We start from the raw sequence: 25,674 nt of genomic DNA on the forward strand, positions 1-25,674 counted from the left end.
CCCCACCTGTGACGTAGGGGTGACGGTCACGGTGTGAATCGTGACAAATTGGGGGCAGCGGTCAGGGGAATCCTGACAAATTGGTGGCAAGGCGGTGGGATATTAGAGCATTAGTGATTTGGTTTGAGCAATCATTCCTCTCACTAAAAACTTGCAGAAAGTTCTTGCGAGGACTCTGCGCAAATAAGTTTGGAGAACGAACTCAGTGTTTTTTAGTTGTGAGACAATTGTGTACTGGTAATTATCCCCTCCCTTTCTCTTCGTTTTTCTATCCTATCTTTTATTTAGCAACCATGGTTGTGCGGGGAGAAACCTTCTATGAGCAGCAGACGAGAGACACCCTTATTGCCTTATGCAAGTCACAGCACATTGACCTTGCGGGCAAAAACAAAGCCCAACTGGTCGAGGTTCTGGTGCAATGGGAAGCCGACCAAGCCAGGCCACAGAGCCCAGAGGCCGCAGAAGCCAGCACAAGCGAACATGGTGCTGCAGCAGAGGTCCAACCACTGAATACGGACCCTACTGGCAACCAGGGGGGCGCAGACCTCCTCCTGCAGCTGGCTCTGCATCAAGGCTCCACAGATGACCTAGAGAGACGTCTGCAGCTGATCCAGCAATACCAGGAGTGAGCCGAGCGAGAGGCCCAGGCCCAGCGAGCCGAGCAGGAGGCTGAGAGAGCCGAGCGCCAAGCCCAGCGAGAACATGAACTGGAGATGTTCCGGCAGGGGGGGATGCCCTCCACCGCCCAGAGACGTGAGCCCAGCAGCGCTCAGATACCTAAGCCCCGGCCCAATCACTTTCCTGTTATGGAGAAGGACGGGGACTTGGACACTTTTCTGCGGGCCTTTGAGAAAGCCTGCAGACAGTACCGGCTGCCTACAGATGAATGGTCCCGATACCTGATACCAGGGCTGAGAGGTAAAGCTCTGCAGTCATTTGCTGCCCTCCCTCAAGAACAAGATGGAGACTATGAGGCCATCAAGCAGGCCCTGATAGCAAAGTACCAGCTTACTCCCGAGGTGTACCGTAGAAAGTTCCGGACCCTCCAACGTGGCCCACACGACAGTTACAGTGATGTGGTGCATGGACTGGGGACCCACTTTGACCAGTGGACCCAAGGACTGTCAGTGACCACCTTTGCACAGCTGCGAGACCTGATGATCAAAGACCAGTTCTTTCATCTTTGCCCAGCTGAGGTGCGGCAGTTCGTGATGGACAGAGAACCCAAAGACGTGACGAAAGCAGCGCAGATTGCCGATGCCTATGAGGCCAACCGTAGATCGGAAGCGCGGAAGCCAGTCACCACCAGCTGTAGAGGGGGTAAGCCTGCACCTAACGCCAGTACCCCTGCTGTTGTGAATTCTGTGGCAGAGCTCCCTCCTGTGGTCACAAGTGGTACTTCGGCTGATTCTCTCTGGGAGCTTCCGTTTGTGGAGGAAAGTGGTACTGCGGCTTTTGAGTTTCCTCCCTCAGGTGATCTGGTGAGGTCGTTAGGTGCTTCTCTACTTAACTCCACCTAATGCTTTGATCCTGGCTTCCTGTCAATGTTCCTGTGTTGGACTTGTTTTTCCCTGGATCATTCCTGTGGCCTGCTGCTCTGCATAGCTAAGTTCTTCTTTGCTATTTGTTTGCTATTTTTTCTGTCCAGCTTGTCTAATTGTTTTGCTGGAAGCTCTGGGACGCAAAGGGTGTACCTCCGTGCCGTTAGTTCGGTACAGAGGGTCTTTTTGCCCCCTTTGTGTGGTTTTCTTTAGGGTTTTGTGTAGACCGCAAAGTTATCTTTCCTATCCTCGCTCTGTTAAGAAAGTCGGGCCTCACTTTGCTGAATCTATTTCATCCCTATGTTTGTCTTTTCATCTTTACTCACAGTCATTATATGTGGGGGGCTGCCTTTTCCTTTGGGGTATTTCTCTGAGGCAAGGTAGGCTTATTTTCTATCTTCAGGCTAGTTAGTTTCTCAGGCTGTGCCGAGTTGCATAGGCAGAGTTAGGCGCAATCCACGGCTGCCTCTAGTGTTGTTTGGAGAGGATTATGGATTGCGGTCTGCAGAGTTACCACGTCTCAGAGCTCGTTCTATGATTTTGGGTTATTGTCAGATCACTGTATGTGCTCTGACCTCCATGTCCATTGTGATACTGAATTGCCTTTCATAACAGTACAGGAAGCCAAAAGTGCTAATGATTCTCAATAGAGGGAAAAAAGAAGTTCTGAGACCATTTTTTTTTCTTTGCACTGTGTTTTGCCTTTTTTTTCCCCTAGACATTTGGGTGGTTCAGGACACAGGTGTAGCAATGGACATTAAAGGTCTGTCTTCATGTGTGGATCAGCTCACGGCAAGAGTTCAAAATATTCAAGATTTTGTGGTTCAGAATTCTTTGCTAGAACCGAGAATTCCTATTCCAGATTTGTTTTTTGGAGATAGAACTAAATTTCTGAGTTTCAAAAATAATTGTAAACTATTTCTGGCTTTGAAACCTCGCTCCTCTGGTGACCCAGTTCAACAGGTTAGGATCGTCATTTCTTTTTTGCGTGGCGACCCTCAGGACTGGGCGTTTTCTCTTGCGTCAGGAGATCCTGCATTGAGTAATATTTATGCGTTTTTCCTGGCACTTGGGTTGCTGTACGATGAGCCTAATTCAGTGGATCAGGCAGAAAAAAATTTGCTGGCTCTTTGTCAGGCTCAGGATGAGATAGAGGTATATTGTCAGAAATTTAGAAAGTGGTCTGTACTCACTCAATGGAATGAATCTGCGCTTGCAGCTATATTCAGAAAGGGTCTCTCTGAAGCCCTTAAGGATGTCATGGTGGGATTTCCTATGCCTGCTGGTTTGAATGAGTCTATGTCTTTGGCCATTCAGATCGGTCGACGCTTGCGTGAGCGTAAATCTGTGCACCATTTGGCGGTATTACCTTAGCTTAAACCTGAGCCTATGCAGTGTGATAGGACTTTGACCAGAGTTGAACGGCAAGAACACAGACGTCTGAATGGTCTGTGTTTCTACTGTGGTGATTCCACTCATGCTATCTCTGATTGTCCTAAGCGCACTAAGCGGTTCGCTAGGTCTGCCACCATTGGTACAGTACAGTCAAAATTTCTTCTGTCCGTTACCTTGATCTGCTCTTTGTCATCGTGTTCTGTCATGGCATTTGTGGATTCAGGCGCTGCCCTAAATTTGATGGACTTGGAATATGCTAAGCGTTGTGGGTTTTTCTTGGAGCCCTTGCAGTGTCCTATTCCCTTGAGAGGAATTGATGCTACGCCTTTGGCCAAGAATAAGCCTCAATACTGGACCCAGCTGACCATGTGCATGGCTCCTGCACATCAGGAGGTTATTCGCTTTCTGGTATTGCATAATCTGCATGATGTGGTCGTGTTGGGGTTGCCATGGCTACAAGCCCATAATCCAGTATTAGATTGGAAATCCATGTCGGTGTCCAGCTGGGGTTGTCAGGGGGTACATGGTGATGTTCCATTTCTGACTATTTCGTCATCCACCCCTTCTGAGGTTCCAGAGTTCTTGTCTGATTACCGGGATGTATTTGATGAGCCCAAGTCCGATACCCTACCTCCGCATAGGGATTGTGATTGTGCTATCAATTTGATTCCTGGTAGTAAATTCCCAAAAGGTCGACTGTTTAATTTATCCGTGCCTGAGCACGCCGCTATGCGCAGTTATGTGAAGGAATCCCTGGAGAAGGGGCATATTCGCCCGTCATCGTCGCCATTAGGAGCAGGGTTCTTGTTTGTAGCCAAGAAGGATGGTGTGCTGAGACCTTGTATAGATTACCGCCTTCTAAATAAGATCACGGTTAAATTTCAGTACCCCTTGCCATTGTTATCTGATTTGTTTGCTCGGATTAAGGGGGCTAGTTGGTTCACCAAGATCGATCTTCGTGGTGCGTATAATCTGGTGCGAATCAGGCGAGGCGATGAATGGAAAACTGCATTTAATACGCCCGAGGGTCATTTTGAGTATCTAGTGATGCCATTCGGACTTGCCAATGCTCCATCAGTGTTTCAGTCCTTTATGCATGACATCTTCCGAGAGTACCTGGATAAATTCCTGATTGTGTACTTGGATGACATTTTGATCTTCTCGGATGATTGGGAGTCTCATGTGAAGCAGGTCAGAACGGTGTTTCAGGTCCTGCGTGCTAATTCTTTGTTTGTGAAGGGATCAAAGTGTCTCTTTGGTGTTCAGAAGGTTTCATTTTTGGGGTTCATCTTTTCCCCTTCTACTATCGAGATGGATCCTGTTAAGGTCCAAGCCATCCATGATTGGACTCAGCCGACATCTCTGAAAAGTCTGCAAAAGTTCCTGGGCTTTGCTAATTTTTATCGTCGCTTCATCTGCAATTTTTCTAGTATTGCCAAACCATTGACCGATTTGACCAAGAAGGGTGCTGATGTGGTCAATTGGTCTTCTGCTGCTGTGGAGGCTTTTCAGGAGTTAAAGCGTCGTTTTTCTTCTGCCCCTGTGTTGTGTCAGCCAGATGTTTCTCTTCCGTTCCAGGTCGAGGTTGATGCTTCTGAGATTGGAGCAGGGGCTGTTTTGTCGCAGAGAGGTTCTGATTGCTCAGTGATGAAACCATGCGCTTTTTTTTCCAGGAAGTTTTCGCCTGCTGAGCGAAATTATGATGTGGGCAACCGAGAGTTGCTGGCCATGAAGTGGGCATTCGAGGAGTGGCGTCATTGGCTTCAAGGAGCTAAGCATCGCGTGGTGGTATTGACTGATCATAAGAACTTGACTTATCTCGAGTCTGCTAAGCGTTTGAATCCTAGACAGGCTCGTTGATCGCTGTTTTTTGCCCGTTTTGACTTTGTGATTTTGTACCTCCCGGGCTCTAAAAATGTGAAGGCTGACGCCCTGTCTAGGAGTTTTGTGCCCGACTCTCCGGGTTTGTCTGAGCCGGCGGGTATCCTCAAGGAAGGAGTAATTGTGTCTGCCATCTCCCCTGATTTGCGGCGGGTGCTGCAAAAATTTCAGGCTAACAAACCTGATCGTTGTCCAGCGGAGAAACTGTTTGTCCCTGATAGGTGGACGAATAAAGTTATCTCTGAGGTTCATTGTTCGGTGTTGGCTGGTCATCCTGGAATCTTTGGTACCAGAGAGTTAGTGGCTAGATCCTTTTGGTGGCCATCTCTGTCGCGGGATGTGCGTACTTTTGTGCAGTCCTGTGGGATTTGTGCTCGGGCTAAGCCCTGCTGTTCTCGTGCCAGTGGGTTGCTTTTGCCCTTGCCGGTTCCGATGAGGCCTTGGACACATATCTCTATGGATTTTATTTCAGATCTTCCCGTTTCTCAAAAGATGTCAGTCATTTTGGTGGTCTGTGATCGCTTTTCTAAGATGGTCCATCTGGTACCCTTGTCTAAATTGCCTTCCTCCTCTGATTTGGTGCCATTGTTCTTCCAGCATGTGGTTCGTCTACATGGCATTCCAGAGAATATCGTTTCTGATAGGTTCCCAGTTTGTTTCGAGGTTTTGGCGAGCCTTTTGTGGTAGGATGGGCATTGACTTGTCTTTTTCCTCGGCTTTCCATCCTCAGACTAATGGCCAGACCGAACGAACCAATCAGACCTTGGAAACTTATCTGAGATGCTTTGTTTCTGCCGATCAGGATGACTGGGTGTCCTTTTTGCCTTTGGCTGAGTTCACCCTTAATAATCGGGCCAGCTCGTCTACCTTGGTTTCGCCATTTTTCTGCAATTCTGGGTTCCATCCTCGTTTCTCTTCAGGACAGGTTGAGTCTTCGGACTGTCCTGGTGTGGACACTGTGGTGGACAGGTTGCAGCAGATTTGGACTCATGTAGTGGACAATTTGACCTTGTCCCAGGAGAAGGCTCAACGTTTCGCTAATCGCAGACGCCAGGTGGGTCCCCGACTTCGTGTTGGGGATCTGGTTTGGTTATCTTCTCGTCATATTCCTATGAAGGTTTCCTCTCCTAAGTTTAAACCTCATTTCATTGGTCCGTATAGGATTTCTGAGGTTCTTAATCCTGTGTCTTTTCGTCTGACCCTCCCAGATTCTTTTTCCATACATAACGTATTCCATAGGTCAATGTTGCGGAGATACGTGGCACCTATGGTTCCATCTGTTGACCCTCCTGCCCCGGTTTTGGTGGAGGGGGAATTGGAGTATATTGTGGAGAAGATTTTGGATTCTCGTGTTTCAAGACGGAAACTCCAGTATCTGGTTAAATGGAAGGGTTATGCTCAGGAAGATAATTCCTGGGTTTTTGCCTCTGACGTCCATGCTCCCGATCTTGTTCGTGCCTTTCATGTGGCTCATCCTGGTCGGCCTGGGGGCTCTGGTGAGGGTTCGGTGACCCCTCCTCAAGGGGGGGATACTGTTGTGAATTCTGTGGCAGAGCTCCCTCCTGTGGTCACAAGTGGTACTTCGGCTGATTCTCTCTGGGAGCTTCCGTTTGTGGAGGAAAGTGGTACTGCGGCTTTTGAGTTTCCTCCCTCAGGTGATCTGGTGAGGTCGTTAGGTGCTTCTCTACTTAACTCCACCTAATGCTTTGATCCTGGCTTCCTGTCAATGTTCCTGTGTTGGACTTGTTTTTCCCTGGATCATTCCTGTGGCCTGCTGCTCTGCATAGCTAAGTTCTTCTTTGCTATTTGTTTGCTATTTTTTCTGTCCAGCTTGTCTAATTGTTTTGCTGGAAGCTCTGGGACGCAAAGGGTGTACCTCCGTGCCGTTAGTTCGGTACAGAGGGTCTTTTTGCCCCCTTTGCGTGGTTTTCTTTAGGGTTTTGTGTAGACCGCAAAGTTATCTTTCCTATCCTCGCTCTGTTAAGAAAGTCGGGCCTCACTTTGCTGAATCTATTTCATCCCTACGTTTGTCTTTTCATCTTTACTCACAGTCATTATATGTGGGGGGCTGCCTTTTCCTTTGGGGTGTTTCTCTGAGGCAAGGTAGGCTTATTTTCTATCTTCAGGCTAGTTAGTTTCTCAGGCTGTGCCGAGTTGCATAGGCAGAGTTAGGCGCAATCCACGGCTGCCTCTAGTGTTGTTTGGAGAGGATTAGGGATTGCGGTCTGCAGAGATCCCACGTCTCAGAGCTCGTTCTATGATTTTGGGTTATTGTCAGATCACTGTATGTGCTCTGACCTCCATGTCCATTGTGATACTGAATTGCCTTTCATAACACCCTGCCAGCCAACACACCAGAGGTCCTGGCCCTGTGGCCAACAACACCAGACCTACCACCGAACCTCGCCAATGTTACTACTGCAAGCGGCCTGGGCATATCAGTACCTTCTGTCCAGACAGGCCGAAGAACCCCCCAGCCAAGGCCCCAGGGCCTAATGCAGCAGTCCTTTTGGTGGGTGGTGTGGTTGGGAGGGTGTGTGACAACGTACAGCACGTCACTGTGGGAGGCCATGTCGCTACAGGCCTCAAGGACACTGGGGCTGAAGGAACCCTCATCCGACCCGAACTGGCGGCCCCTGGAGAAATCATTCTGGGGAAAACCCTAACTGTCACTGGGATTGGGGGCATCAGCTGTCCCTTACCAATGGCCCGGGTTTATATTGATTGGAGTGCCGGGAGCGGGGTGAAGGAAGTGAGGCTGTCTGATAATTTGCCCACTGATGTTTTGTTGGGGACTGATTTGGGGAGGATGGTTGCATACTACGTTCCTGACACCCCTCCCCAATCTACTAATGAGAGTAACGTTAACCCTGATGATGATGATGATGGGAAATCGCATGCGTTACCTGACCATGCTTTATCTTGTAATGATGCATCTAATAACCATTTTTTTCCTAGGATTGATGGTGAAAATGTTGTACCTGTGCCAGCTGAACCTGATAATGATTTTTCTGTGAAGGTTAATGTGTCCATAGGTACAGGCGTGCAAAGCCATGTCGCTCTGCGGAGTGAGACGGCTGAGGAACCCCTAACAGGGGCAAGTGTCGGTGCTACAGGAAATGGGGAGATGCATGGGAACCGTGAGGAAGGTGATGCCATGAAAGTGACCAGTGCCACCGAGGAAGGTAACTGGCCCATAAGTAGCACTGCCCCTGGAGTGTTGGGGGTGGATGGGTAGGTAGAGCCCATAGCAGCGCCGGCTGATGGGTCTTTAGAAATCCCCGGGGAGACAGCCTACGTAGCTGCTGTCACCCGCAGTCAGAGTGCCCGGAACGCAGATAACTGTCAGCCTTCCGGACCCTCCTCAGTCACCACTGTGACTGAACCAGAGGTGGACCCAGAGCAGGTCCAAGAGGGTTCCCGTGGGGAAGGGACCCTGATGTCGCTTCTGGCTTCCCCTAGCCAGGAGTTTCAGACCGCTCTGCACACAGATGCGAGCCTAGAGAGTTTGAGACAACTTGCCGGGACGCACTTCTCCGAGGCTGATAAGGAGAAGGTGTTCTGGGAACGAGGAAGGTTATACCGGGAGACCGTACCCGGAGAATCACAAAAGGAGTGGTTGAGGGAAAGACAGCTGGTCGTCCCGCAGCAATTCCGGAGTGAGTTGTTGCAGATTGCCCATGAGATCCCGCTAGCTGGACACTTGGGGATCAGCAAAACTAAGGCCCAGCTGTCTCAACACTTCTGTTGGCCTAAGATGGGGACAGATGTGTCAAACTACTGCCGCTCCTGTATCACTTGTCAAAGAGTGGGGAAGGCGGGGCCTGCTCTTAAGGCTCCCCTGATCCCTTTGCCAGTGATAGAGGAGCCTTTCCAGAGGATCACGGTGGACATTGTGGGCCCGCTGGCTGTCCCCAGCAGCTCTGGAAAGCAATACATCCTTACTGTGGTAGACTACGCTACCCGGTACCCAGAGGCAGTAGCTCTGTCGTCAACTAGGGCAGATAAGGTGGCGGATGCCCTGTTGGCCATCTTTTCACGTGTAGGATTTCCCAGGGAAATGCTTACTGATCAAGGGACCCAATTTATGTCTCGCCTAATGGAGGCTCTCTGTAAGAGAATGCAGGTGAAGCACCTGGTATCGAGTGCGTATCACCCACAGACCAATGGCTTGTGTGAACGCTTCAATGGTACCCTTAAACAGATGCTATGCATGCTGGTTGAGACTCAAGGGTGCGACTGGGAGTGGTATCTCCCACACCTGCTGTTCGCTTACCGAGAGGTTCCGCAGGCCTCGACGGGGTTCTCCCCCTTCGAGCTCCTGTACGGCAGGCGAGTCCGGGGACCCCTTGGGTTGGTAAGAGAATCCTGGGAAGAGGAGCCGAACCCTTCTGAAGTGTCCATAGTGGAGTATTTCATGCGCTTCCGTGACAAGATGCAGACCTTGACGCAGTTGGTGCATGACAACATGACGCAGGCTCAGGCTGACCAGAAGCACTGGTACGACCAGAACGCCCGGGAGTGGACCTACCACGGGGGTCAAAAGGTGTGGGTGCTGGTCCCCGTACCAACGGATAAGCTTCAGGCAGCCTGGGAGGGCCCGTACGTCGTCCACCAACAGCTCAACCCGGTCACGTACGTGGTCACGCTTGACCACGCTCGGTGTAAGCGACAGGCCTTTCACGTCAACATGATGAAGGCTCATCATGAACGTGAACCTTTCGTCCTACCGGTCTGCAGCTTGCCCGAAGACGGGGAGGAAGACACCCTCCTGGACATGCTGGCCCAAGCCAAGGCCAATGGGTCCATCGAGGACGTGGAGGTAAGCGCCTCGTTAACTGAACCCCAGCGGTTGCAGTTGCAAACCACACTGGAACCCTTCCGGGTCATGTTCTCCAACCGACCTGGGAGGACTCAGTTAGCAGTCCACGAGGTGGACACCGGGAATCACGCCCCACTACGGCGAACACCCTATCGAATCTCTGACCAGGTGCAACAGATTATGCGCCAAGAGATCGATGAGATGTTACAGCTGGGGGTGATTCGACGGTTAAAGAGCGCGTGGGCATCACCTGTAGTTCTCGTGCCAAAGAAGGACCGGACCACCCGGTTCTGCATGGACTACAGGGGGCTCAACGCCATCACAGCCTCCGACGCGCACCCAATGCCACGCATCGAGGAGCTGCTGGATAAGTTAGCTGGTGCAGATTACCTAACAATAATGGATCTGAGTCGAGGATACTGGCAGATTCCCCTGAGCCCCGAGGCGCAGGAGAAGTCCACCTTTATCACACCTTTTGGACTGTACGAGTCCACGGTCATGCCCTTCGGCATGAAGAATGCCCCTGCCACTTTCCAGCGGATGGTCAACCTCCTGCTTCAAGGACTGGAGAAGTACGCCGTGGCGTACTTGGATGACATTGCCATCTTCAGTTCCTCCTGGGAGGAACACCTGCAGCATCTCGGGAGGTGCTCAGGCATATTCACCAAGCAGGACTGACTATCAAGCCAGGAAAGTGCCAGATGGGCATAAGGGAGGTTCACTACCTGGGCACCAGGTAGGCGGGAACACCCTGAAGCCAGAGCCGGAGAAAGTGGGCGCGATCGTGAACTGGCCTACTCCCATGACCAAGAAACAGGTGATGTCCTTCCTGGGCACTGCAGGGTACTATAGGCGCTTCGTACAGCACTATAGTAGCCTGGCAAAACCTTTGACGGACCTCACCAGGAAGAAGCTACCCCACATTGTCAACTGGACAGATGGCTGTGAGGGGGCCTTCCAGGCGTTGAGAACCGCACTGTGCAACGCCCCTGTGTTGAAAGCAGTCGACAGCAGTCGACCGTTCTTGGTGCAGACCGACGCCAGCGAGTTTGGCCTTGGTGCTGTGCTCAGCCAGGTTGACTCGGAGGACCAAGAGCACCCCGTGTTATATCTGAGCTGGAAACTTTTGCCGAGGGAAGTGGCCTACTCCACCATTGAGAAGGAGTGCCTGGCCATAGTCTGGGCCTTGCAGCGCTTGCAGCCCTACTTGTACGGTCGCCCCTTCACTGTGGTGACCGACCACAACCCTCTGCGCTGGCTAAACGCCATGTGTGGAACCAACGGCAGGTTGCTACGCTGGAGCCTTGCCCTTCAGCAGTTTGACTTCACCATTGAACACAAAACGGGCAAAGAGCATGGGAATGCAGATGGACTGTCTTCCAGGGTGAACCTACTGAGGTGCCCATGGAGGCATACCATAGGGTTCTGCCTCCCTAGCGCACACCAAAAGGGGGAGGTGTCACGATATGGTATGAAATATCATATAAGTAGCTCTCTTGCTCAAGGCTGTGGGCTAACAAGCCCCCCTTCCCTTTTACTCAGCCAAGAGCTGCTTTGCCAATGTACTGGGGGGAGTTTTATGGCCGAAAGGTATTTACGACCGGCATTTCCTGCCGTGTAAGCTCTTGTCCAGCTGTAAGTGAACTAGAAACTTCTAGGATTCATGAAAGTTCTTTGTTTTGTTTTTGTAAGATATTATGCACAATGGTTACGTTACGAACACGAAAATATATATCCTTGGTCGCACTCGGTGGACCTACCCATCCCGCGAAACACGGGCTTCTAACTCCATCTGGTAAAGAAGTAGGGATTTCTCTGTAAATATGTATCCCAGATAGGACATATTTGATCTCATTAGAATGCCAACGTTAATCCGAGATGAATGATGGGTTTGTTATGACTAGACATGTTTTGTAGCGAAGTTATAGAAATTAGAGAGAATAGTTTAAAGTTTAGTCAGAATGTAGAGAGAGGAGGGTCTGGATAAGCCAGCCTTTCTGTGATGTCACTAGCTGCAGGTCTTAAGTTTGTGGCAGGCTCTCAGCTCAGTTTTCTTCTTCCTGCTTGCTTGCTTCTTCTCCTGGAAGAGCCCTGCGCACGTCCAATGAGCTGGGACGTATGGTTGCCTGCCATGCTTTGAACATGTGAGTGTTACCTTTTCTCATTTAATCCCTGTTTATTTCATAATGACCCTTGCACATATTTGCAATTGTCTCATTTGTAACATCTTTAGAAAATATTTTTGATAAAGCACTGCCTAATTTTTATGGGATATAATATTATATGTTAGTTCATTCTCCATGCTCTAAAAACCGTACCCTAAGTCTTCTGAAGGGAAATACACTACTGTTGTGTTGGGTTAGCTTCGGACCCGTTTAATCGAAGCTGGTGGCAGCGATTGTGTGCTGACTTTTGGATTATGTTGTAGCGACTGCGGCGTTGATAATTATTGTTCCTGCCTGAGTGGGAGTAGTTTATCGCGTCACTGCAGCGTGCCCAATAGCCAGTACATAGCAGGCAGCCTGTCGGGCGACCAATTACCCGGGGTGCAGTACCTAATCTGACCTGAGAGTAAGGGGGGCGCCAGAGAGCTGCAAGTGTTAAGTGGAACTGTAAGCGGGATATACATAAATCCCTGCGGTTTGTGGTATATTGAAAAGCAGTGGGATACCTAAAATAAGCCCCTGCTGGAAACTAAGAGGTCAATAGCCTTGTGGGTGTTTTTCATCACATTGTTAGCAGTGGAGGGATAACTAAGATAAGCCCCCCTGCACATGTGATAGCCATCTGTTGGCCTAAAGTCACCTCCACCCGTGACGTAGGGGTGACGGTAACGGTGTGAATCGTGACAAATTGGGGGCAGCGGTCAGGGGAATCTTGACACGGTCGTGTTACCGCGACGTCATCTCAGGTGATTCGCGCAATGCATCCCTGGGAACGGAAGCTGCCGCGTGCACCGCTGAGGAGATTGGGGACCATCAGGAGGTTAGTATATCCCTATTTTTTATTTTAATTATTTTTTTTTTTACAGGAATATGGTACCAAAGGCTTGGAGGAGAGTCTCCTCTCCTCCAGACCCTGGGTACCATCCGCACATGAAGTTCTCACTTTACACTAGTGGGCATAGCCACATACGTAAAGTGAGCATTTTAATGAAAACCTATGGCGGTAGAATCGCCGCGATTTCGCAGACATAATGAACATGCTGCGGATTTTCCCGCTATGCGATTCCGCAGCGGGAAAATCCGCAGCATGGGCATAGCAACTGCGGAATCCCATAGGATTGCATGGAAATGCGATTTTTAAGTGTTTCTGCTGCGGCAAAAATGCAGCAGAAACGCATAACAAACGCAACGTGGGCACACAGCCTAACAGCATGTCCCTTCCCCGGCCTGTGTTCCTGGACTGTAATGTAACCAGGCCTAGGTCCACCTCACTTGTACTACATCTGGTGTGGGATTTTTTCTTTGTTCTTCTCAGCGTGGGACTCATCCAAAACACAAACCTGTAAGACAGAATGGAGCCGGTAGCTTCTGGAAACCTCTCAATGTAGCCACATGTTAAAAGTTGGTGTGAACCTCCCCCATCGATGGGCTGATCCCAGGACACAGGACAATAGACTCATATGTTGGCTGAGTCAGTTATGTGGTCACCTGCAAAGGGCTGGGATCTTAAAGGGAACCTGTCACCCCGAAAATCGCGGGTGAGGTAATCCCACCGGCATCAGGGGCTTATCTACAGCATTCTGTAATGCTGTAGATAAGCCCCCGATGTAACCTGAAAAGGGAGAAAAAGACGTTAGATTATACTCACCCGGGGGCGGTCCCGCTGCTGGTCAGGTCGGATGGGCGTCTCCGGTCCGCTGCGGCGCCTCTTATCTTCTTTCCATGACGTCCTCTTCTGATCTTCAGCCACGGCTCCGGCGCAGGCGTACTTTGCTCTGCCCTGTTGAGGGCAGAGGATAGTACTGCAGTGCGCAGGCGCCGGAAAGGTCAGAGGCCCGGCGCCTGCGCACTGCAGTACTTTGTCTGCCCTCAACAGGGCAGAGCAAAGAACGCCTGCGCCGGAGCCGTGGCTGAAGATCAGAAGAGGACGTCTTGTAATGAAGATGGGAGGCGCCGGAGCGGACCAGAGACGCCCATCCGACCTGACCAGCAGCGGGACCGCCCCTGGGTGAGTATAATCTAACGTCTTTTTCTCCCTTTTCAGGTTACATCGGGGGCTTATCTACAGCATTACAGAATGCTGTAGATAAGCCCCTGATGCCGGTGGGATTACCTCACCCGGGATTTTCGGGGTGACAGGTTCCCTTTAAGCTGAGGTGAGATCCTGGTGCCGTGCGTATTGTTCGAAGCTGCCACGTAGGACTGCGTCGTATCCCTCATCTGCTGGATCTATTGAACTCTTCTAAAGAGTATTTATATCTTTCCCTGGCATCAGATTACCGGGTGGCACCCCCAGATCTTCTCCCTTTGTGTGGACTCATTATGGATGCTGCAGTATTACCCTCATTTGTGCTGCCCCTGTTCCAATAAATCTCGTTGGATTGTTTATCAGCCCTTCCTGCTTTGTCGCATACCCCATAATAATAATAATAATTTTTATTTATATAGCGCCAACATATTCCGCAGCGCTTTACAAATTATAGAGGGGACTTGTACATACAATAGACATTACAGCATAACAGAAATACAGTTCAAAACAGATACCAAGAGGAGTGAGGGCCCTGCTCGTAAGCTTACAAACTATGAGGAAAAGGGGAGACACGAGAGGTGGATGGTAACAATTGCTATAGTTATTCGGACCAGCCATAGTGTAAGGCTTGGGTGTTCATGTAAAGCTGCATGAACCAGTTAATTAATTTTTTTTTTTTTTTTTTAATATAGGCCACACAGGGATCGTTAGGTTAATGCATTGAGGCGGTAGGCCAGTCTGAACAAATGAGTTTTTAGGGCACGCTTAAAACTGTGGGGATTGGGGATTAATCGTATTATCCTAGGTAGTGCATTCCAAAGAATCGGCGCAGCACGTGTAAAGTCTTGGAGACGGGAGTGGGAGGTTCTGATTATTGAGGATGCTAACCTGAGGTCATCAGCGGAGCGGAGGGCACGGGTAGGGTGGTAGACTGAGACCAGAGAGGAGATGTAGGGTGGTGCTGAGCCATGGAGTGCTTTGTGGATGAGGGTAGTAGTTTTGTACTGGATTCTTGAGTGGATGGGTAACCAGTGTAATGACTGGCACAACCCCATCACACCGGGTGATAACCGCCGTCTTGTCCTCGGCTTCTTCTTCTCTCGGTGGGTATATTTCTTGTGGCAGAGTGGCAGCAACACAAACGGACAAGTACGCCAACAGCAGACACAAGGTGGGAAGGCAGCATTGCGCAAACAAACCATGAGTCGCCAATTTCGGACACCCCTCTCAGCAGTCCCACCGCAGCAGCACCAATATAAGAATAATTATTATTTCTCTTTTTCCCTATGTGGCAGAGATGACCACAATAATGCAGCTCTGCACCGGGTATTAGCCACTCCTGAAGCTGCGCTCCATGTCATTCAGGTCAGGGCCTTGTGGGCCTCAGCATAGCTTCAAACCTTGCCAGTTTTTCTGAGGTAAAATTTCTGCAGTCCAGGTCCCAAAATCACGATTTTGGTCTCAGCAAGGTCAGCAAGAAGCCCATGTTAAAAAAAAAACAAAACAAAAAAAAAAAACGGTGAAAATTCTCTTTTTTCACTTGAAAGTAGCTTCAGAAGGGTAGCTTGCAGGGAGCTCTAGACTCCAGCGTCCTCACATTGCGAGTCCAAGCCACGCCCCTCTTTCTACACTAAAGTCACCTTCCTCAATAACTCTTCAGGGCTATCTCTGCTTTCCCCTACACACAGCTCTGCAACACGTCCATTACACACACAGCTCTGCTCCATGTACCTAACACACACAACTCTGCTCCGCGTACCTCACACACAGTTCTGCTCCACGTACCTAACACACACAGCTCTGCCCCATGTATATCACACACAGCTCTGCCCCATGTACCTCACACACAGCTCTGCCCCATGTACCTCACACACAGCTCTGCTCCACGTACCTCACACACAGCTCTGTTCCCTGTACCTAACACACACAGCTCTGCTCCATGTACCTCACACACAGCTCTGCTCCATGTACCTAACACACACAACTCTGCTCCGCGTACCTCACACACAGCTCTGTTCCACGTACCTAACACACACAGCTCTGCCCCATGTACCTCACACACAGCTCTGCTCCACGTAACTCACACACAGCTCTGCTCCACGTACCTCACACACAGCTCTGCTCCATGTACCTCACACACAGCTCTGCTCCACGTACCTCACACACAGCTCTGCTTCATGTACCTCACACACACAGCTCTGCTTCATGTACCTCACACACACAGGTATCTCCCAAGTTCTGAAAACAGAAAGAGAGACAAATCATGGGGGGCGCTAAGTACGCTGAAGCTATTTTGACCCTGTCCCTGGCCACACCACAGTCCACCCCCATTTACCATTTCTTTCTAACCCAGCAGATGTCAGAGGAGAGGTGTAAGTGAGAGACATTCAGCAGATGCCAGAGATTTCAGGGCATAGACCCAAATCCAGGACTGTCCTCTGTATCTGAGACAGTTCGGACTAGATATGAGTAGATTGATTCATTAGACTCGGATTGGTGGACAGCAGCACAAGACCTTCCAGTGTCCCAGGTGTGGATTTTGATCACCTACATGCACATTAAACACATGGCTCCGCGCACATTACACACACGGCTCCGCGCACATTACGCACACGGCTACGCTTTGCACACATTAAACACACGGCTCCGCACTGCACACATTACACACACGGCTCCGCTCCGCACACATTACACACACGGCTCCGCACACATTACACACACGGCTCCGCACACATTACACACACGGCTCCGCTCTGCAGACATTACACACACGGCTCCGCTCCGCACACATTACACACACGGCTCCGCTCTGCACACATTACACACACGGCTCCGCACACATTACACACACGGCTCCGCTCCGCACACAATACACACACGGCTCCGCTCCGCACACATTACACACACGGCTCCGCTCCGCACACAATACACACAAGGCTCCGCTCTGCAGATATTACACACATGGCTTCGCTCCGCACACATTACACACACGGCTCCGCTCTGCACACATTACACACACGGCTCCGCACTGCACACATTACACACACGGCTCCGCTCTGCACACATTACACACACGACTCCACTCTGCACACGCGGCTCCGCACACATTACACACACGGCTCCGCTCACAATACACACACGGCTCCGCTCCGCACACATTACACACACGGCTCCGCTCCGCACACAATACACACAAGGCTCCGCTCTGCAGACATTACACACATGGCTTCGCTCCGCACACATTACACACACGGCTCCGCACTGCACACATTACACACACGACTCCACTCTGCACACGCGGCTCCGCACACATTACACACACGGTTCCGCTCTGCACACATTACACACACGACTCCACTCTGCACACGCGGCTCCGCACACATTACACACACGGTTCCGCACACATTACACACACTGCTCCGCTCTGCACACATTACACACACCACTCCGCACACATTATACACACCGCTCCGCACACATTACACACACGGCTCCGCTCCGCACACATTACACACACGGCTCCGCTCCGCACACATTACACACACAGCTCCGCTCCGCACACATTACACACACGGCTCCGCTCCGCACACATTACACACACGGCTCCGCTCCGCACACATTACACACACGGCTCTGCTCCGCACACATTAGACACACAGCTCCGCTCCGCACACATTACACACGGCTCCGCACACATTACACACACGGCTCCGCTCCGCACACATTACACACACAGTTCCGCTCTGCACACATTACACACACGGCTCCGCTCTGCACACATTACACACACCGCTTGGCTCTGCACACATTACAGACACCGCTCCGCACACATTATACACACCGCTCCGCTCCGCACACATTACACACGGCTCCGCTCCGCACACAATACACACACCGCTCCGCACACATTACACACACGGCTTAGCTCCGCACACATTACACACACGGCTCCGCTCCGCACACAATACACACACGGCTCCGCTCCGCACACATTACACACACGGCTCTGCACACATTACACACACGGCTCCGCTCCGCACACATTACACACACGGCTCCGCTCCGCACACATTACACACACGGCTCCGCTCCGCACACATTACACACACGGCTCCGCTCCGCACACATTACACACACGGCTCCGCACACATTACACACACGGCTCCGCTCCGCACACATTACACACACGGCTCCGCACACATTACACACACGGCTCCGCTCCGCACACATTACACACACGGCTCCGCTCCGCACACATTACACACACGGCTCCGCTCCGCACACATTACACACACGGCTCCGCACACATTACACACACGGCTCCGCTCCGCACACATTACACACACGGCTCCGCACACATTACACACACGGCTCCGCTCCGCACACATTACACACACGGCTCCGCTCCGCACACATTACACACACGGCTCCGCTCCGCACACATTACACACACGGCTCCGCTCCGCACACATTACACACACGGCTCCGCACACATTACACACACGGCTCCGCTCCGCACACATTACACACACGGCTCCGCACACATTACACACACGGCTCCGCTCCGCACACATTACACACACGGCTCCGCTCCGCACACATTACACACACGGCTCCGCTCCGCACACATTACACACACGGCTCCGCTCCGCACACATTACACACACGGCTCCGCTCCGCACACATTACACACACGGCTCTGCTCCATCCTTCTCTATGACACTAGACATCATCCAGCACAGCAGAGTCCTGCAGACACTGAGAACCCTGGAGCTCCGCCCCTGATCATGTGACTCCTCCCCATGTGACTGATCACATGACGGTGACGTCACACAGGTCCTGTCCGCTCTGCAGGTGGAGGTAGGTGCTGGGTCCTCACCCCGATCTACAGGGAGTCGCCCTATTTGCATTACACATGGAGGAGAGAGTGACAGACCCCGCACTACACATGGAGGAGAGAGAGTGACAGACCCCGCACTACACATGGAGGAGAGAGAGTGACAGACCCCGCACTACACATGGGGGAGAGAGAGTGACAGACCCCGCACTACACATGGAGGAGAGAGAGTGACAGACCCCGCACTACACATGGGGGAGAGAGAGTGACAGACCCTGCACTACACATGGAGGAGAGAGAGTGACAGACCCTGCACTACACATGGAGGAGAGAGAGTGACAGACCCCGCACTACACATGGGGGAGAGAGTGACAGACCCCGCACTACACATGGGGGAGAGAGAGTGACAGACCCCGCACTACACATGGAGGAGAGAGAGTGACAGACCCCGCACTACACATGGGGGAGAGAGTGACAGACCCCGCACTACACATGGAGGAGAGAGAGTGACAGACCCTGCACTACACATGGAGGAGAGAGAGTGACAGACCCTGCACTACACATGGAGGAGAGAGAGTGACAGACCCTGCACTACACATGGAGGAGAGAGAGTGACAGACCCTGCACTACACATGGAGGAGAGAGAGTGACAGACCCCGCACTACACATGGGGGAGAGAGAGTGACAGACCCTGCACTACACATGGAGGAGAGAGAGTGACAGACCCTGCACTACACATGGAGGAGAGAGAGTGACAGACCCCGCACTACACATGGAGGAGAGAGAGTGACAGACCCTGCACTACACATGGAGGAGAGAGAGTGACAGACCCCGCACTACACATGGAGGAGAGAGAGTGACAGACCCTGCACTACACATGGGGGAGAGAGAGTGACAGACCCCGCACTACACATGGAGGAGAGAGAGTGACAGACCCCGCACTACACATGGAGGAGAGAGAGTGACAGACCCCGCACTACACATGGGGGAGAGAGAGTGACAGACCCTGCACTACACATGGGGGAGAGAGAGTGACAGACCCCGCACTACACATGGAGGAGAGAGAGTGACAGACCCCGCACTACACATGGAGGAGAGAGAGTGACAGACCCCGCACTACACATGGAGGAGAGAGAGTGACAGACCCTGCACTACACATGGAGGAGAGAGAGTGACAGACCCTGCACTACACATGGGGGAGAGAGAGTGACAGACCCCGCACTACACATGGAGGAGAGAGAGTGACAGACCCCGCACTACACATGGAGGAGAGAGAGTGACAGACCCTGCACTACACATGGGGGAGAGAGAGTGACAGACCCTGCACTACACATGGGGGAGAGAGAGTGACAGACCCCGCACTACACATGGAGGAGAGAGAGTGACAGACCCCGCACTACACATGGAGGAGAGAGAGTGACAGACCCCGCACTACACATGGGGGAGAGAGAGTGACAGACCCTGCACTACACATGGAGGAGAGAGAGTGACAGACCCTGCACTACACATGGGGGAGAGAGAGTGACAGACCCCGCACTACACATGGAGGAGAGAGAGTGACAGACCCCGCACTACACATGGAGGAGAGAGAGTGACAGACCCTGCACTACACATGGGGGAGAGAGAGCGACAGACCCTGCACTACACATGGGGGAGAGAGAGTGACAGAACCTGCACTACACATGGAGGAGAGAGAGCGACAGACCCTGCACTACACATGGAGGAGAGAGAGTGACAGACCCCGCATTACACATGGGGGAGAGAGAGTGACAGACCCTGCACTACACATGGAGGAGAGAGAGTGACAGACCCTGCACTACACATGGAGGAGAGAGAGTGACAGACCCTGCACTACACATGGGGGAGAGAGAGTGACAGACCCTGCACTACACATGGAGGAGAGAGAGTGACAGACCCTGCACTACACATGGAGGAGAGAGAGTGACAGACCCTGCACTACACATGGAGGAGAGAGAGTGACAGACCCCGCACTACACATGGTGGAGAGAGAGTGACAGACCCCGCACTACACATGGTGGAGAGAGAGTGACAGACCCCGCACTACACATGGTGGAGAGAGAGTGACAGACCCTGCATTACACATGGAGGAGAGAGAGTGACAGACCCTGCACTACACATGGGGGAGAGAGAGTGACAGACCCTGCACTACACATGGAGGAGAGAGAGTGACAGACCCTGCACTACACATGGAGGAGAGAGAGTGACAGACCCTGCACTACACATGGAGGAGAGAGAGTGACAGACCCCGCACTACACATGGTGGAGAGAGAGTGACAGACCCCGCACTACACATGGAGGAGAGAGAGTGACAGACCCCGCACTACACATGGGGGAGAGAGAGTGACAGACCCCGCACTACACATGGAGGAGAGAGAGTGACAGACCCCGCACTACACATGGTGGAGAGAGAGTGACAGACCCCGCACTACACATGGAGGAGAGAGAGTGACAGACCCTGCACTACACATGGAGGAGAGAGAGTGACAGACCCTGCACTACACATGGAGGAGAGAGAGTGACAGACCCCGCACTACACATGGAGGAGAGAGAGTGACAGACCCCGCACTACACATGGGGGAGAGAGAGTGACAGACCCCGCACTACACATGGAGGAGAGAGAGTGACAGACCCCGCACTACACATGGAGGAGAGAGAGTGACAGACCCTGCACTACACATGGGGGAGAGAGAGTGACAGACCCCGCACTACACATGGAGGAGAGAGAGTGACAGACCCCGCACTACACATGGTGGAGAGAGAGTGACAGACCCCGCACTACACATGGAGGAGAGAGAGTGACAGACCCCGCACTACACATGGGGGAGAGAGAGTGACAGACCCCGCACTACACATGGAGGAGAGAGAGTGACAGACCCCGCACTACACATGGGGGAGAGAGAGTGACAGACCCCGCACTACACATGGAGGAGAGAGAGTGACAGACCCCGCACTACACATGGAGGAGAGAGAGTGACAGACCCTGCACTACACATGGGGGAGAGAGAGTGACAGACCCCGCACTACACATGGGGGAGAGAGAGTGACAGACCCCGCACTACACATGGAGGAGAGAGAGTGACAGACCCTGCACTACACATGGGGGAGAGAGAGTGACAGACCCCGCACTACACATGGAGGAGAGAGAGTGACAGACCCCGCACTACACATGGAGGAGAGAGAGTGACAGACCCCGCACTACACATGGAGGAGAGAGAGTGACAGACCCCGCACTACACATGGAGGAGAGAGAGTGACAGACCCTGCACTACACATGGGGGAGAGAGAGTGACAGACCCCGCACTACACATGGAGGAGAGAGAGTGACAGACCCTGCACTACACATGGGGGAGAGAGAGTGACAGACCCCGCACTACACATGGGGGAGAGAGAGTGACAGACCCCGCACTACACATGGAGGAGAGAGAGTGACAGACCCCGCACTACACATGGAGGAGAGAGAGTGACAGACCCTGCACTACACATGGGGGAGAGAGAGTGACAGACCCCGCACTACACATGGGGGAGAGAGAGTGACAGACCCTGCACTACACATGGAGGAGAGAGAGTGACAGACCCCGCACTACACATGGAGGAGAGAGAGTGACAGACCCCGCACTACACATGGAGGAGAGAGAGTGACAGACCCCGCACTACACATGGAGGAGAGAGAGTGACAGACCCCGCACTACACATGGGGGAGAGAGAGTGACAGACCCTGCACTACACATGGAGGAGAGAGAGTGACAGACCCTGCACTACACATGGGGGAGAGAGAGTGACAGACCCCGCACTACACATGGAGGAGAGAGAGTGACAGACCCCGCACTACACATGGAGGAGAGAGAGTGACAGACCCTGCACTACACATGGGGGAGAGAGAGCGACAGACCCTGCACTACACATGGGGGAGAGAGAGTGACAGACCCTGCACTACACATGGAGGAGAGAGAGTGACAGACCCTGCATTACACATGGAGGAGAGAGAGTGACAGACCCTGCACTACACATGGGGGAGAGAGAGTGACAGACCCTGCACTACACATGGAGGAGAGAGAGTGACAGACCCTGCACTACACATGGAGGAGAGAGAGTGACAGACCCTGCACTACACATGGAGGAGAGAGAGTGACAGACCCCGCACTACACATGGTGGAGAGAGAGTGACAGACCCCGCACTACACATGGAGGAGAGAGAGTGACAGACCCCGCACTACACATGGGGGAGAGAGAGTGACAGACCCCGCACTACACATGGAGGAGAGAGAGTGACAGACCCCGCACTACACATGGTGGAGAGAGAGTGACAGACCCCGCACTACACATGGAGGAGAGAGAGTGACAGACCCTGCACTACACATGGAGGAGAGAGAGTGACAGACCCTGCACTACACATGGAGGAGAGAGAGTGACAGACCCCGCACTACACATGGTGGAGAGAGAGTGACAGACCCCGCACTACACATGGAGGAGAGAGAGTGACAGACCCCGCACTACACATGGGGGAGAGAGAGTGACAGACCCTGCACTACACATGGAGGAGAGAGAGTGACAGACCCCGCACTACACATGGAGGAGAGAGAGTGACAGACCCTGCACTACACATGGAGGAGAGAGAGTGACAGACCCTGCACTACACATGGAGGAGAGAGAGTGACAGACCCTGCACTACACATGGAGGAGAGAGAGCGACAGACCCTGCACTACACATGGGGGAGAGAGAGTGACAGACCCTGCACTACACATGGAGGAGAGAGAGTGACAGACCCTGCACTACACATGGAGGAGAGAGAGTGACAGACCCTGCACTACACATGGAGGAGAGAGAGTGACAGACCCCGCACTACACATGGAGGAGAGAGAGCGACAGACCCTGCACTACACATGGGGGAGAGAGAGTGACAGACCCTGCACTACACATGGGGGAGAGAGTGACAGATCCCGACGATGCTGAAGTTGGTTTCTTATTCAGCAGTTTCTTATTCGGCTATTTTTTATTTTCTGTTTTTTTCAGGTTTTGGTATAAAAATAAACCATTCTGAGTATATAATAATATTCGGTCATGTGTCCTTTTGTGAATACACTTAAAAACAGATACAAAATTTAGAAGGCTGGCACAAAAATGGGCATCAAAGTGGGCACTGAGGTATGGTATTGAAGGGGTTAAATGCCTTTGTGCCACTGATTTAACACCTGATTTACATATTTACTGATGCCCCACATGAAATCCATGTCACTCCAGCCTGGCACAAATGGGTTCTGGGCATCAAAACTGGCATCAAAGAGGGCAGAGAACCAATTTTCACACATGCGAATAAGTAACAGCTATTTTTAAGGGGTTAAATGCCTTTGTGCCACTGATATAACACCTGATTTACATACCTACTGATGCCCCACATGAAATCCATGTCACTCCAGCCTGGCACAAATGGGTTCTGGGCATCAGAACTGGCATCAAAGTGGGCAAATCGCCCATTTTCACAGATTTGAATAAGTAACAGCTATTTTTAAGGGGTTAAATAGCTTTGTGCCACTGATCTAACACCTGATTTACATACCTACTGATGCCCCACATGAAATCCATGTCACTCCAGCCTGGCACAAATGGGTTCTGGGCATCAGAACTGGCATCAAAGTGGGCAAATCGCCCATTTTCACAGATTTGAATAAGTAACAGCTATTTTTAAGGGGTTAAATGCCTTTGTGCCACTAATCTAACACCTGATTTACATACCTAATGATGCCCTACATGAAATGCATGTCAATACAGCCTGGCACAAATGGGTTCTGGGCATCAAAACTGGCATCAAAGTACTCAAATCACCCATTTTCACAGATTTGAAAAAGTAACAGCTATTTTTAAGGGGTTAAATAGCTTTGTGCCACTGATCTAACACCTGATTTACATACCTACTGATGCCCCACATGAAATCCATGTCACTGCAGCCTGGCACAAATGGGTTCTGGGCATCTAAACTGGCATCAAAGCGGACAAATCACCCATTTTCACAGATTTGAATAAGTAACAGCTATTTTGAGGGGGTTAAATAGCTTTGTGCCACTGATCTAACACCTGATTTACATACCTACTGATGCCCCACATAAAATCCATGTCACTCCAGCCTGGCACAAATGGGTTCTGGGCATCAGAACTGGCATCAAAGTGGGCAAATCACCCATTTTCACAGATTTGAATAAGTAACAGCTATTTTTAAGGGGTTAAATAGCTTTGTGCCACTGATCTAACACCTGATTTACATACCTACTGATGCCCCACATGAAATCCATGTCACTCCAGCCTGGCACAAATGGGTTCTGGGCATCAGAACTGGCATCAAAGTGGGCAAATTGCACATTTTCACAGATTTGAATAAGTAACAGCTATTTTTAAGGGGTTAAATGCCTTTGTGCCACTGATCTAACACCTGATTTACATACCTACTGATGCCTCACATGAAATCCATGTCACTCCAGCCTGGCACAAATGGGTTCTGGGCATCAGAACTGGCATCAAAGTGGGGAAATCGTACATTTTCACAGATTTGAATAAGTAACAGCAATTTTTAAGGGGTTAAATGCCTTTGTGCCACTAATCTAACACCTGATTTACATACCTAGTGATGCCCCACATCAAAGTCAAATCACTTCAGCCTGGCACAAATGGGTTCTGGGCATCAAAACTGGCATCAAAGTGGGGAAATCGTACATTTTCACAGATTTGAATAAGTAACAGCAATTTTTAAGGGGTTAAATGCCTTTGTGCCACTAATCTAACACCTGATTTACATACCTAATGATGCCCTACATGAAATGCATGTCAATACAGCCTGGCACAAATGGGTTCTGGGCATCAAAACTGGCATCAAAGTACTCAAATCACCCATTTTCACAGATTTGAAAAAGTAACAGCTATTTTTAAGGGGTTAAATAGCTTTGTGCCACTAATCTAACACCTGATTTACATACCTACTGATGCCGCACATGAA

General features: G+C 51.3%; 1 protein-coding gene across 3 annotated transcripts in view; it reads left to right on the forward strand.

Moving 5' to 3' along the window:
* Window positions 1–25,674, forward strand: part of LOC138658905 (oocyte zinc finger protein XlCOF6-like) — a 110,887-nt gene that overhangs the window by 53,170 nt on the left and 32,043 nt on the right. For 2 of the 3 annotated variants that reach the window (XM_069745870.1, XM_069745871.1), the window contains exon 1: window positions 18,648–18,693. The exons of the other annotated variant lie outside the window; for it this stretch is intronic. The gene's annotated coding sequence lies outside the window, so the exon portion shown is untranslated. Of the gene's footprint in view, window positions 1–18,647; window positions 18,694–25,674 lie in introns of those variants that run through there. 3 annotated transcript variants of the gene reach the window in all.

This window comes from Ranitomeya imitator, chromosome 1 (assembly GCF_032444005.1).
Source record: "Ranitomeya imitator isolate aRanImi1 chromosome 1, aRanImi1.pri, whole genome shotgun sequence".
Taxonomy (NCBI): Eukaryota; Metazoa; Chordata; class Amphibia; order Anura; family Dendrobatidae; genus Ranitomeya; species Ranitomeya imitator.